This window comes from Hyla sarda, chromosome 1, assembly GCF_029499605.1.
Source record: "Hyla sarda isolate aHylSar1 chromosome 1, aHylSar1.hap1, whole genome shotgun sequence".
NCBI lineage: Eukaryota > Metazoa > Chordata > Amphibia > Anura > Hylidae > Hyla > Hyla sarda.
The window spans coordinates 431,729,685-431,745,251 of record NC_079189.1 but is presented as its reverse complement, the minus strand read 5'-3'; the positions used below and the strand labels follow the sequence as shown (position 1 = coordinate 431,745,251).

General features: G+C 43.2%; 1 protein-coding gene across 2 annotated transcripts in view; it reads right to left on the bottom strand.

The window, feature by feature from the left end:
- LOC130282130 (hydroxysteroid 11-beta-dehydrogenase 1-like protein A) overlaps nucleotides 1-13,804 on the bottom strand; it is a 58,388-nt gene extending 44,584 nt beyond the window's left edge. Inside the window, exon 1 of one of the 2 annotated variants that reach the window (XM_056530070.1) lies at nucleotides 13,652-13,804. The gene's annotated coding sequence lies outside the window, so the exon portion shown is untranslated. Of the gene's footprint in view, nucleotides 1-12,718; nucleotides 13,005-13,651 lie in introns of those variants that run through there. The other variant, XM_056530064.1, reaches the window with a different exon arrangement.
- Between the last annotated feature and the right edge of the window lie 1,763 nt (nucleotides 13,805-15,567).

Below are 15,567 nucleotides of genomic sequence, written 5' to 3'. Positions count from 1 at the left end.
CACTGTCACTTTAAACATTAATAACTCTGGAATGCTTTTACTTATCAATCTGATTCCGAGAATGTTTTTTCGTGACATATTCTACTTTAACATAGTGGTAAATTTTTGTGGTAACTTGCATCCTTTCTTGGTGAAAAATCTCAAAATTTGATGAAAAAATTGAAAATTTTGCATTTTTCTAACTTTGAAGCTCTCTGTTTGTAAGGAAAATGGATATTTCAAATATTTTTTTTTTGATTCACATATACAATATGTCTACTTTATATTTTCATCATAAAATTGACAAGTGTTTACTTTTGGAAGACACCAGAGGGCTTCAAAGTTCAGCAGCAATTTTACAATTTTTCACAAAATTTTCAAACTCGCTATTTTTCATGGACCAGTTCAGGTTTGAAGTGGATTTGAAGGGTCTTCATATTAGAAATACCCCATAAATGACCCCATTACAAAAACTGCACCCCCCAAAGTATTCAAAATGACATTCAGTAAGTGTTTTAACCCTTTAGGTGTTTCACAGGAAAAGCAGCAAAGTGAAGGAGAAAATTCAAAATCTTCATTTTTTACCCAATTTCTCTCGAGTAAGCACATACCTCATATGTCTATGTAAATTGTTCGGTGGGCGCAGTAGAGGGCTCAGAAGCGAAGGAGCGACAAGGGGATTTTGGAGAGTACGTTTTTCTGAAATGGTTTTTTGGGGGCATGTTGCATTTAGGAAGCCCCTATGGTGCCAAAACAGCAGAAAAAAAAACATGGCATACCATTTTGGAAACTAGACCCCTTGAGGAACGTAACAAGGAATTAAGTGAGCCTTAATACCCCACAGGTGTTTCATGACTTTTGCATATGTAAAAAAAAAAAAAAAAATCACAAAAATGTGTGTTTCCCCCCAAATTTCAAATTTTTGCAAGGGTTAATAGCAGAAAATACCCCCCAAAATTTGTAACCCCATCTCTTCTGAGTATGGAGGTACCCCATAAGTTGACATGAAGTGCATTACGGGCGAACTACAATGCTCAGAAGAGAAGGAGTCATATTTGGCTTTTTGAGAGCAAATTTTGCTCGGGGGGCATGTCGCATTTAGGAAGCCCCTATGGTGCCAGGACAGCAAAAAAAAATGACATGGCATACCATTTTGTAAACTAGACTCCTTGAGGAATGTAACAAGGGATAAAGTGAACCTTAATACCCCACAGGTGTTTCACGACTTTTGCATATGTAAAAAAAAAAAAATTTTTTTTACCAAAAATGCTTGGTTTAGCAAAAATTTTACATTTTTAAAAAAGGTAATAGCAGAAAATGCCCCCAAAAATTTGAAGCCCAATTGCTCCCGATTCAGAAAACACCCAATATGGGGATGAAAAGTGCTCTGCTGGCGCACTACAGGTCTCAGAAGAGAAGGAGTCACATTTGGCTTTTTGGAAGCAAATTTTGCTCTGGGGGCATGCCGCATTTAGGAAGCACCTATGGTGCCAGGACAGAAAAAAAAAACACATGGCATACCATTTTGGAAACTAGACCCCTCAGGGAACGTAACAAGGGGTAAAGTGAACCTTAATACCCCACAGGTGTTTCACGACTTTTGCATATGTAAAAAAACAAAAATTTTTTTACACTAAAATTCTTGTTTTCCCCCAAATTTTACATTTTTACAAGGGATAATAGCAGAAAATACCCCCCAAAATTTGTAACCCCATCTCTCCTGAGTATGGAAATACCCAATAAGTGGACGTGAAGTGCACTGGGGGCGAACTACAATGCTCAGAAGAGAAGGAGCATCATTGAGCTTTTGGAGAGAGAATTTGGCCATGTGCATTTCCAAAGCCCCCCCGTGGTGCCAGAACAGTGGACCCCCCCACATGTGACCCCATTTTTAAAACTACACCCCTCACGGAAGGTAATAAGGGGTGCAGGGAGAATTTACACCCCACTGACATTTGACGGATCTTTGGAACAGTGGGCTGTGCAAATTAAAAATGTTATTTTTCATTTTCACAGACCCCTGTTTCAAAGATCTGTCAGACACCTGTGGGGTGTAAATGCTCACTGTACCCCTTGTTACATTCCGTGAGGGGTGTAGTTTCCAAAATGGGGTCACATGTGGGTATTTATTGTTTTGCACTTATGTCAGAACCGCTGTAAAATCAGCCACCCCTGTGCAAATCACCAATTTAGACCTCAAATTTACATGGTGCACTCTCCCTTCTGACCCTTGTTCTGCGTCCCCAGAACACTTTGCGCCCACATATGGGGTATCTCCGTCCTCAGGAGAAATTGCGTTACAAATTTTGGAGGCTATTTTTCTTTTACCGCTTGTGAAATTTTAAAGTATGGGGCAACACCAGTATGTTAGTGTACAAAAATGTATTTTTTTTTACACTAATATGCTGGTGTAGACGCCAACTTTACCTTTTCATAAGGGGTAAAAGGAGAAAAAGCCCCCCAAAATTTGTTAGGCAATTTCTCCCGAGTACGGCGATACCCCATATGTGGCCCTAAACTGTTGCCTTGAAATACGACAGGGCTCCAAGTTGAGAGCGCCATGCGCATTTGAGGCCTAAATTAGGGATTTGCATAGGGGTGGACATAGGGGTATTCTACACCAGTGATTCTCAAACAGGGTGCCTCCAGCTGTTGCTAAACTCCCAGCATGCTTGGACAGTCAATGGCTGTCCGGAAATGCTGGGAGTTTTTGTTTTGCAACAGCTGGAGGCTCCGTTTTGGAAACACTGCTGTAGGATACGTTTTTCATTTTTATTGGGGGGGAAGGGGTGGGGGGGGGTTAGTGTACGTGTGTATATGTAGTGTTTTACTCTTCATTTTATGTTAGCGTAGTGTAGTGTTTTTAGATTACATTCACACTGACGGCGGATTACACTGAGTCTCCCGCTAGGAGTTTGAGCTGCGGCTGCTGCAGCTCAAACTTGAAGCAGGGAACTCACTGTAATCCGCCGCCAGTGTGAATGTAACCTGTACATTCACATGGGGGGGGGGGGGGGGGGGGCAAAACTACAACTCCCAGCATGCACTGACAGAACGTGCATGCTGGGAGTTGTAGTTTTGCAACAGCTGGAGGCACACTGGTTGGAAAATACTGAGTTAGGTAATAGAACCTATTACCTAACTCGGTATTTCCCAACCAGTGTGCCTCCAGCTGTTGCAGAACTACAACTCTCAGCATGTACTGATTGCCAAAGGGAATGCTGGGAGATGTAGTTATGCAACAGCTGGAGGCACGCAAGTACAACTCCCAGCATGCCGAGACAGCCATTTGCTGTTCCTGAATGCTGGGAGTTGTAGTTTTGCAAGATTTAGAGGGGTTCAGGCTGGAGATCACTGACAGTGGTCTCTAAACTGTGGCCCTCCAGATGTTGCAAAACTACAAATCTCAGCATGCTAAGACAGCAAACTGCTGTCTGGGCATGCTGGGAGTTGTAGTTTTGTAATATCTGGAGGGCTACAGTTTAGAGACCACTGTCAGTGATCTCCAGCCTGAACCCCTCTAAATCTTGCATAACTACAACTCCCAGCATGCCAACACAGCAAACAGCTGTCAAGGCATGGTGGGAGTTGTAGTTTTGCAACATCTGGAGGGCGACAGTTTAGAGACCACTCTCTAAACTGTCGCCCTGCAGATGTTGCTAGGCAACAGACTCCCGGACACGCGGCGTCATACTCACCTCCACCGCCACCGTGATCACAGCCGCCGCCGGGTAAGTGACCGCCGCTACTACACGGTTCCCCCCGCTGTGCACGGAGGGCATAGCGGAGGGGAACCGAACTTTAACCCCCCCCGCCCCCAGTCTGCTATTGGTCGGTCGCTCGACCGATCAATAGCAGGGATAGGAGGGGTGGCAACCCTGCCACCTCACTCCTATCTCTTCAAGGGGGATCGAGGGTGTCTTGGACACCCTCGATCCCCCTTATTTTATCGCGGAGCCGCCGTTGATGGGCAGGGGGAGAGCGCTCCCCCTGCAAACACCATAGATGCCGTGATCCGAACTGATCATGGCATCTATGGGGTTAATGCTGCCGGGACCGGCGCGATCGTGGCCCCGGCAGCTGCGGTGGGACTCCGGCTGTGATTGACAGCTGAGTCCCACCCGCGATCTCCTGCGCTGCCCGCGGCAGAGCAGGAGATCGCTTGGACGTATGCATACGTCCATTTGCGCGAACGTGTAATTCGCCTGGACGTATGCATACGTCCAATAGCGGGAAGGGGTTAAAGGGGTAATCCAGGAAAAAAAACTAACTGTTTTTTTTTTTATATCAACTGGCTCCAGTAAGTTAAACATATTTGTAAATGACTTCTATTAATAAATCTTAATCCATTCAGTGCTTATGAGCTGCTGAAGTTGAGTTGTTCTTTTCTGTCTAAGTGCTCTCTGATGACACCTGTCTCAGGAACTCTCCAGAGCAGAAGCAAACCTCTTCTACTCCCGAGACAAGCAGAGATGTCAGCAGAGAGCACTGCTGTCAGACAGAAAAGAACAACTCAACTTCAGCAGCTGAAAATTATTGGAAGAATTAAGATTTTTTATTAGAAGTAATTTACAAATCTGTTTAACTTTCTGCAGCCAGTTAATATTAAAAAAAAAGTTTTTTTCCTGGAATACCCCTTTAGGGTATGTTCACACTGAGGAATTGGGGCGGAAATCAAGCAGAAATTTTCTGCCTCAAAATATTGTTACTTTTCCACAAGAACAGAGATTGCGCGCGAATTCCACACGGAAATGCAGGTTTCATAAAAAAAAATTTCATGCAGAAATTCCGCGCAAATTCCGCGCGAATTCCGCGTGGAAATGCTTCTGACTCAAAAAAAAATAACATTGAAAACTTTTTTTTTTTTAAATCAACTGGTGCCAGAAAGTTAAACAGATATGTAAATTACTTCTATTAAAAAATCTTAATCCTTCCAGTACTTATTAGCTGCTGAATACTACAGAGGAAATTATTTTCTTTTTGGAACACAGAGCTGTCTGCTGAATCACGAGCACAGTGCTCTCTGCTTACATCTCTGTCCATTTTAGGAACTGTCCAGAGCAGCATATGTTTGCTGTGGGGATTTTCTCCTACTTTGAACAGTTCTTAAAATGGACAGAAATGTCAGCAGAGAGCACTGTGCTCGTGATTCAGCAGAGAGCTCTGTGTTATAAAAAGAAAAGAATTTCCTCTGTAATATTCAGCAGCTAATAAGTACTGGAAGGAGTAAGATTTTTTAATAGAAGTAATTTACAAATCTGTTTAACTTACTGGCACCAGTTGATTCAGAAAAAAAAAAAGTTTTCCACCGGAGTACCCCTTTAACCCCTTTAGGACGCAGGACGTAAATGTACGTCCTGGTGCGGTGGTACTTAACGCACCAGGACGTACATTTACGTCCTGTGCATAACCGCGGGCATCGGAGCGATGCCCGTGTCATGCGCGGCTGATCCCGGCTGCTGATCGCAGCCAGGGACCCGCCGGCAATGGCCGACGCCCGCGATCTCGCAGGCGTCCGCCATTAACCCCTCAGGTGCCGGGATGGCAGTGCGCGATTTAAATGAACGATCGGATCGTCCGCAGCGCTGCTGCGGGGATCCGATCATTCAGAACGCCGCACGGAGGTCCCCTCACCTTCCTGCTTCCGGCTCCCGACGTCTTCTGCTCTGGTCTGAGATCGAGCAGATCAGAGCTCAAGATAGCCGATAACACTGATCTGTTCTATGTCCTATACATAGAACAGATCAGTATTAGCAATCATGGTATTGCTATGAATAGTCCCCTATGGGGACTATTCAAGTGTAAAAAAAAATGTAAAAAAATGTAAAAGTAAAAGTTAAAAAAAGGGAAAAATCCCCTCCCCCAATAAAAAAGTAAAACGTCAGTTTTTTCCTATTTTACCCCCAAAAAGCGTAAAAAATAAATTTTATAAACATATTTGGTATCGCCGAGTGCGTAAATGTCCGAACTATTAAAATAAAATGTTAATGATCCCGTACGGTGAACGGCGTGAACAAAAAAAAAAAAGTCCAAAATTGCTACTTTTTTAATAATTTTATTTAAAAAAAATTATAAAAAATGTATTAAAAGTTTTTTATATGCAAATGTGGTATCAAAAAAAGTAAAGATCATGGCGCAAAAAATGAGCCCCCATACCGCCGCTTATACGGAAAAATAAAAAAGTTAGAGGTCATCAAAATAAAGGGATTAAAAAGTTTGTGATTTTTTTTTTAAGCACAACAATAATATAAAAGTATATAATAATGGGTATCATTTTAATCGTATTGACCCACAGAATAAAGATCACATGTCATTTTTACCATAAATTGTACGTCGTGAAAAGAAACCTTCCAAAATTAGCAAAATTGCGTTTTTCTTTTTAATTTCCCCACAAAAATAGTGTTTTTTGGTTGCGCCATACATTGTATGAAATAATGAGTTATGTCATTACAAAGGACAACTGGTCGCGCAAAAAACAAGCCCTCATACTAGTCTGTGGATGAAAATATAAAAGAGTTATGATTTTTAGAAGGCGAGGAGGAAAAAATGAAAACGTAAAAATTAAAGTCCTTAAGGCCAAAATGGGCTGAGTCCTTAAGGGGTTAAGTTGCTTTTACATCAGCCAATAACTGCCTGATACGAGCCTTGATCGACAAGGCGCTCATTAAAAATCTTGATTTACATGGCCCAGTTGTTGGGAGCAAACAGCCCCATGAACATCTGAACAATTGTTAATGCAACCATTCTCTTCAGGTATATGGTCAGCAGCCTATCCTGTTTACTGGGGCAGATGTGCTATCATTTTTTCCATCTGTTTACACAGGAGCAGACTGCAGGGCCCATTTCTAAATGCTTTTCCTCTTCGTGTCCGATCCCTGCATGCTTTAGGAGACACAACAGGCTAGAATAGGCCCCCTTAATGGCTGCAGTAACAAGGCATATTGCCCATCATTAAGAGGGTAATTCTATTTATTTTGCATAAGAAATGTCCTATAACATATCTGGTTTATGCTATTGGATTTAAAAAAAAAAGATGAAATAAGCGATCTGATTGGTAGTGACGAGGTGGGACTTTTATATTTTTTATTCACATCCCAAAACTACAATTCCCATCATGTCTGGTGGGCTGTCTGGGCATAATAAGAGTAGTAATTTTGCAAGAGCTGGAGATCCACAGGCTGGGGAACACTGCCTTTCATTTTTACCCCTCATTTTGAAAATTTCTGAGATATTATAGCGACAAAAGTTTTGGTCATTGGGTTCTGGGGGCTGGCAGGTAAAAGCTGAGCACTGTGCCTGTTCATTTCCACTCAGCTCTACTTGGGGGGCGGTGTGAATAGAGGATGGATTTATAGAAACGCTACAGACTTATAATATAATATATTTCATATTATTATTTTATGTGATTTCAGGGAAAACATTAAAATAGCAAATGTCACATTTTTGTAATTTTTTAATAGCAAAAAATGCCATTATAATAATTTAAAAATGTGGTCCTGTTTCTGTTATGTTCATATTTATACAGGTGATTTACTGTACATAGGGGCAGGGATAGTAAGTGTGTTGGCCTATTGGTGGCTGTTTTTTATGTAGTTTTGAGTTTTGTTTATTTAATTTATTGGGTTTTCATAGACACTATGGCCCCAATCCAGTCATAAAAATCTTTAGGGGCATTTTAACATTACAAAGATTTTTGGGTATTTCCCCTGGAGCTGACCTATTGCCTCAGTTACAGGGTGGATACAACTCCCTAATACTCATTGCAGAACTGATCAGGGTCAGCTAAAGTAGGAAGCATCATGGCGGCTTTCTAAACTGCAGATATGGCGCTTAGCAAGTGGTGTGTATACAGTGAGTGACAGCAGGTACGGTAATAAACCATTTCGGCAATGCGCTGGGGTTCTGCCCTCGTGCAGTTGCTAATTTCTGGTCTTCTATTTTTATTTCAGGCCTCCATTGAATACAGTTCTATTGGCCCAGATTTACTATTGCAAATGTGCCTGAATTCTGGCAAACGTGTACCAAAAAAACTTACATGCTGCACACGACAATTAACAGTAGTTTGAGACACTTTTTCCATCACGTAAAGGGCGTGCATTATTAAAAAAAATACATGGCTTGAGATGCGACACTGTGCACTGATATTGTTCTGGCGCAAGACCCTGACACAGTTGCACCAACTAATAGTTAGTCTAAACTTTGACTAGAGACAGTCTGAAGATGTGCCAAAATGATCAAATTGCCTGAGCCACTGTTATAAATTTGGTGCATTCTTAGACTGCTTATTCTAAGTTTACACTGTCTTAGAAATAGAAGTTTTTAGTAAAACTGGGCCATTAACTTGAAGGGGGCAGAGCTGCAATACCAAAACACAACCAATGGACAAGGCTGGTCCTATTCAAGAGAAAATGCTTTTATTCCTATTCTTATACAACCTTTTGTTTACAATGTAATTTACTGTAGCCAATACTTTGTAAGCTACTAGTAGAGCACGGATGTGACAATGATAGACATGTGGCTTTAAATACTACATGGTAGTAGGGTGGGTGTTATGCCCCTTCCTGCAGCACCATAAAGAATGTGTTAGAATGGGTTTATGAATTATGCCTTACATTTTTTTATCATATACAGTAATGTGTCTTAAAATTTGTATAATTTACATTGCCAGATGGATCAACAAAATTCAGTCATCCACCAAATGCCAAAGAATCATGAGAATTTGCAACAACTTATAAATACCACCTATAACTATAAAGATGGACTGTTTTTATGCATATGTCACAAATGGCTCCATGGGTACCAACTTTCCCCCCCATTCAATCTTTTTGATGTGGTACATTGGGTAGGCCAGTGTTTTCCAAACAGTGTGTCTCCAGCTGATTCAAAACTACAACTACCAGCATGGCCGGACAGCCTTAGGCTGTCCGGGTGTGCTGGGAGTTGTAGTTTTGCAACAGCTAGAGATACACGGTTTGGAAAATGCTGGGGAAGGTGGTTAAGATTGTTAATTGAATCTCTGAAGTCTTAAGCTGTTATCTATCCCGTGACAACATCTGCATGGAGACTTTAATGTGTGTTCTCCCTTTCTTTAACCCCTTCAGGACGGAGCCCATTTTGGCCTTAAGGACCGGAGCGTTTTTTGCAATTCTGACCACTGTCACTTTAAACATTAATAACTCTGGAATGCTTTTAGTTATCATTCTGATTCCGAGATTGTTTTTTCGTGACATATTCTACTTTAACATAGTGGTAAATTTTTGTCGATACTTGCATCATTTCTTGGTGAAAAATCCGTAAATTTGATGAAAAATTAGAAAATTTAGCATTTTGCTAATTTTGAAGCTCTCTGCTTGTAAGGAAAATGGATATTACGAATACATTTTTTTTGGGTTCACATGTACAATATGTCTACTTTATGTTTGCATCATAAAATTGACGTGTTTTTACTTTTGGAAGACACCAGAGGGCTTCAACGGTCAGCAGCAATTTTCCGATTTTTCACAAAATTTTCAAACTCAGTATTTTTCAGGGACCAGTTCAGGTTTGAAGTGGATTTGAAGGGTCTTCATATTAGAAATACCCCATAAATGACCCCATTATAAAAACTACACCCCCAAAAGTATTCAAAATGACATTCAGTCAGCGTTTTAACCCTTTAGGTGTTTCACAGGAATAGAAGCAAAGTGAAGGAGAAAATTCACAATCTTCATTTTTTACACTCACATGTTCTTGTAGACCCAATTTTTGAATTTTTACAAGGGGTAAAAGGACAAAATTTTTACTTGTATTTGTAGCCCAATTTCTCTCGAGTAAGGACATACCTCATATGTCTATGTAAAGTGTTCGGCGGGCGCAGTAGAGGGCTCAGAAGGGAAGGAGCGACAAGGGGATTTTGGAGAGTACGTTTTTCTGAAATGGTTTTTGGGGGGCATGTTACCTTTAGGAAGCCCTTATGGTGCCAGAACAGCAAAAAAAAAAACACATGGCATACCATTTTGGAAACTAGACCCCTCGGGGAATGTAACATGGGATAAAGTGAACCTTAATACCCCACAGGTGTTTCACGACTTTTGCAAATGTAAAAAAAAAAAAAAAAATTTACCTAAAATGCTTGTTTTCCCAAAATTTTTTTATTTTTAAAAAGGGTAATAGCAGAAAATACCCCTAAAAATTTGAAGCCCAATTTCTCCCGATTCAGAAAACACCCCATATGGGGGTGAAAAGTGCTCTGCTGGCGCACTACAGGTCTCGGAAGAGAAGGAGTCACATTTGGCTTTTTGAACGCAAATTTTTCTCTGGGGGCATGCCGCATTTAGGAAGCCCCTATGGTGCCAGGACAGCAAAAAACCCCACACATGGCATACCATTTTGGAAACTAGACCCCTCGGGGAACGTAACAAGGGGTTAAGTGAACCTTTATACCCCACAGGTGTTTCACGACTTTTGCATATGTAAAAAAAAAATAATTTTTTTAACCTAAAATGCTTGTTTTCCCAAAAATTTTACATTTTTAAAAAGGGTAAAAGCAGAAAATACCCCCCAAAATTTGTAACACAATTTCTCCCGAGTACGGCGATACCCCATATGTGGCCCTAAACTGTTGCCTTGAAATACGACAGGGCTCCAAAGTGAGAGCGCCATGCGCATTTGAGGCCTAAATTAGGGATTGCATAGGGGTGGACATAGGGGTATTCTACGCCAGTGATTCCCAAACAGGGTGCCTCCAGCTGTTGCAAAACTCCCGGCATGCCTGGACAGTCAACGGCTGTCCGACAATACTGGGAGTTGTTTTGCAACAGCTGGAGGCTCCGTTCTGGAAACAGTGGCGTACCAGACGTTTTTCATTTTTATTGGGGAGGGGGGCTGTATAGGGGTATGTGTATACGTAGTGTTTTTTACTTTTTATTTTATTTTTTGTGTTAGTGTAGTGTTTTTAGGGTACAGTCACACGGACGGGGGTTCACAGTAGTTTCTCGCTGGCAATTTGAGCTGCAGCAGAAAGTTTGCGGCAGCTCAAACTTGCAGCCAGATACTTACTGTAATCCTCCGCCCATGTGAGTGTACCCTGTACGTTCACATTGGGGGGGACAACCAGCTGTTGCATAACTACAACTCCCAGCATGCCCGCTGGCTGTCGGTGACTGCTGAGAGTTGCAGTTTTGCAACAACTGTAGGCACACTGGTTATGTATCACGGAGTTTGTGACCTAACTCAGTGTTTCACAACCAGTGTGCCTCCAGCTGTTGCAAAACTACAACTCCCAGCATGTACGGTGCATGGTGTACGGTGACTGCTGAGAGTTGTAGTTTGCAACAGCTGGAGGCACACCGGTCGTGAAACACTGAGTTAGGTAAAAAAAAACTCTGAGTTTCACAACCAGTGTGCCTTCAGCTGTTGCAAAACTACAACTCTCAGCAGTCACCGACAGCCAACGGGCATGCTGGGAGTTGTAGTTATGCAACCAGCAGATGCACCACTACAACTCCCAGCATGCACTTTAGCTCTTTGTGCAAGCTGGGAGTTGTAGTTATACAACAGCTGAAGGTACACTTTTCCATAGAAAGAATGTGCCTCCAGCTGTTGCAAAACCATAAGTCCCAGCATGCCCATAAGGGAATGCTGGGAGTTGTGGTGGTCTGCCTCCTGCTGTTGCATAACTACAGCTCCCAGCATGCCCTTTTTGCATGCTGGGAGCTATTGCTAAGCAACAGCAGGAGGCTGTCACTCACCTCCAACGATCCAGACGCTGCAGGTCAGTCCCGCCGCCGCAGCTGCTCCTGGGGCCCCGATCCCAACAGGGGCGCCGGGGATCGGGGTCCCCAGCACCCGGGGTGCACGTCCCGCACCCGCTCACGTCCTCCAGAAGAGGGGCGGAGCGGGTGCGGGAGTGACACCCGCAGCAGGCGCCCTGATTGGTCGGCCGGTAATCCGGCCGACGAATCAGGGCGATCGTGAGGTGGCACCAGTGCCACCTCACCCCTGCAGGCTCTGGCTGTTCGGGGCCGTCAGAGACGGCCCCGAACAGCCAGTAATTCCGGGTCACCGGGTCACTGGAGACCCGATTGACCCGGAATCGCCGCAGATCGCTGGACTGAATTGTCCAGCGATCTGCGGCGATCGCCGACATGGGGGGACATAATGACCCCCCTGGGCGATATGCCGGGATGCCTGCTGAACGATTTCAGCAGGCATCCGGCTCCGGTCCCCAACCGGCTAGCGGTGGGGGCCGGAATTCCCACGGGCGTATGGATACGCCCTCGGTCCTTAAGGACTCGGGATGCAGGGCGTATCCATACGCCCTATGTCCTGAAGAGGTTAATCTATATATATATATATAAAACTCAACGTGTGTGTGTATGTATGTTCCAGCATCACGTCCAAACAGCTAAAGATATTAACATGAAACTTGGCACACAAGTTACTTATATGTCAACAACAAACATAGGATAGGTAATTTAACCCCTACTCACCCCCATTTGCCAGGGGCGGGATTTATGTTTAAAGTCCCATACAAGTGAATGGGAAATATATGTTACTGCATAACTTCCAAACGACTGGAGATATTTCGATAATACTTGGTCACATGTTACTGATATGTCCACTTAAAATATAGGATAGTTAATGTAACCCTTAACTACCCCCATTTGTGAGGGTCGGGGTTTTGTTTAAAGTCCCATGCAAGTTAATGGGAAATGTATGTTCCCACATAACTTCTGTAGGGCTGGAGATATTTCAATACCTGGTCACATATTACAGGACGGAATATGAGGACGGGATGAGAGGTCAAGATAGGAGGACGGGATGGTCGGGATAGGAGGTCGAGTTAGGAGGTCGGGATAGGAGGACGGGATAGGAGGACGCGATAGGAGGACGGGATAGGAGGTCGAGATAGGAGGACGGGATAGGAGGTCGAGATAGGAGGACGGGATAGGAGGTCGAGATAGGACTGGATAGGAGGACGGGATAGGAGGTCGAGATAGGAGGACTGGATAGGAGGTCGAGATAGGAGGACTGGATAGGAGGTCGAGATAGGAGGTCGTGATAGGAGGTCGTGATAGGAGGACGGGAAAGGAGGACGGGAAAGGAGGACAAGATAGGAGGACGAGAAAGGAGGTCGAGATAGGAGGTCGGGGAAAGGAGGTCGAGATAGGAGGACGGGATATGATGATGGGATAGGAGGTCGGGATATGAAGTCAAAAGCTTCCTCCTTTGTTTATTTTCCTCCCCAACAGGGATTAGGAAGGAAAAACCGGGCAATGCCGGGTACTCAGCTAGTATATATATAAAACTCAATGTGTGTGTGTATGTATGTATGTATGTTCCAGCAACACGTCCAAACGGCTAAAGATATTAACATGAAACTTGGCACACATGTTACTTATATGTCAGCAACAACATAGGATAGGTAATTTAACCCTTACTCACCCCCATTTGCCAGGGGCAGGGTTTTGTTTAAAGTCCCATACAACTCTATGGGAAATATGTTACTGCATAACTTCCAAACATCTGGAGATATTTCAATAATACTTGGTCACATGTTACTTATATGTCCACTTAAAATATAGGATAGTTAATTTAACCCTTAACTACCCCCATTTGTGAGGGTCAGGGTTTTTGTTTAAAGTCCCATGCAAATCAATGGGAAATGTATATATTGGAGATATTTCAATACCTGGTACACATATTACTGGTCGGGATAGGAGGTCGGGATATGAGGTCGAGATAGGAGGACGGGATAGGAGGTCAAGATAGGAGGACGGGATAGGAGGTTGAAATAGGAGGACGGGATAGGAGGTCGAGATATGAGGACGGGAAAGGAGGACAGGATAGGAGGTCGGGATAGGAGGACAGGATAGGAAGTAAAGATAGGAGGTGGAGATATGAGGACGGGAAAGGAGGATGGGATAGGAGGTCGGGATAGGAGGTCGGGATAGGAGGTCGAGATAGGAGGACTGGATAGGAGGTCGAGATAGGAGGTCGTGATAGGAGGTCGTGATAGGAGGACGGGAAAGGAGGACGGGAAAGGAGGACAAGATAGGAGGACGAGAAAGGAGGTCGAGATAGGAGGTCGGGGAAAGGAGGTCGAGATAGGAGGACGGGATATGATGATGGGATAGGAGGTCGGGATATGAAGTCAAAAGCTTCCTCCTTTGTTTATTTTCCTCCCCAACAGGGATTAGGAAGGAAAAACCGGGCAATGCCGGGTACTCAGCTAGTATATATATAAAACTCAATGTGTGTGTGTATGTATGTGTGTATGTTCCAGCAACACGTCCAAACGGCTAAAGATATTAACATGAAACTTGGCACACGTTACTTATATGTCAGCAACAACATAGGATAGGTAATTTAACCCTTACTCACCCCCATTTGCCAGGGGCAGGGTTTTGTTTAAAGTCCCATACAATTCTATGGGAAATATGTTACTGCATAACTTCCAAACATCTGGAGATATTTCAATAATACTTGGTCACATGTTACTTATATGTCCACTTAAAATATAGGATAGTTAATTTAACCCTTAACTACCCCCATTTGTGAGGGTCAGGGTTTTTGTTTAAAGTCCCATGCAAATCAATGGGAAATGTATATATTGGAGATATTTCAATACCTGGTACACATATTACTGGTCGGGATAGGAGGTCGGGATATGAGGTCGAGATAGGAGGACGGGATAGGAGGTCAAGATAGGAGGACGGGATAGGAGGTTGAAATAGGAGGACGGGATAGGAGGTCGAGATATGAGGACGGGAAAGGAGGACAGGATAGGAGGTCGGGATAGGAGGACAGGATAGGAAGTAAAGATAGGAGGTGGAGATATGAGGACGGGAAAGGAGGATGGGATAGGAGGTCGGGATAGGAGGTCGGGATAGGAGGTCGAGATAGGAGGACGGGTTAGGAGGTCGAGATAGGAGGACGGGATAGGAGGTTGAGATAGGAGGTCGGGATAGGAGGTCGGGATATGACAACAAAATATTAGGACGGGATATGAAGTCAAAAGCTTCCTCTGTTGATTTTCCTCCTCAACAAGGATTAGGAAGGAATAACCAGGCAACGCCAGGTACTCAGTTAGTCTATATATATAACTCAATGGGGGAGATTCATTAAAACCTGTCCAGAGGAAAAGTTGCCAAGTTGCCCATAGCAACCAATCAGATCATTTCTTTCAGTTTTCAGAGGCCATTTCAAAAATGAAAGAAGCAATCTGATTGGTTGCTATGGGCAACTGAGCAACTTTTCCTCTGCACAGGTTTTGGTAAATCTCCCCCAATGTGTGTGTGTGTGTGTATGTATGTGTGTATGTTCCAGCATCACGTCCAAACGGCTAAAGATATTAACATGAAACTTGGCACACATGTTACTTATATGTCCACAACAAACATAGTATAGGTGATTTAACCCTTACTCACCCCCATTTGTGAGGGTCAGGATTTTTGTTTAAAGTCCCATACAAGTCTATGGGAAATATGTTACTGCATAACTTCCAAACGACTTGAGATATTTCAATAGTACTTTGTCACATGTTACTTATATGTCCACTTAAAATATAGGATAGTTAATTTAATCCTTAACAGCCCCCATTTGTGA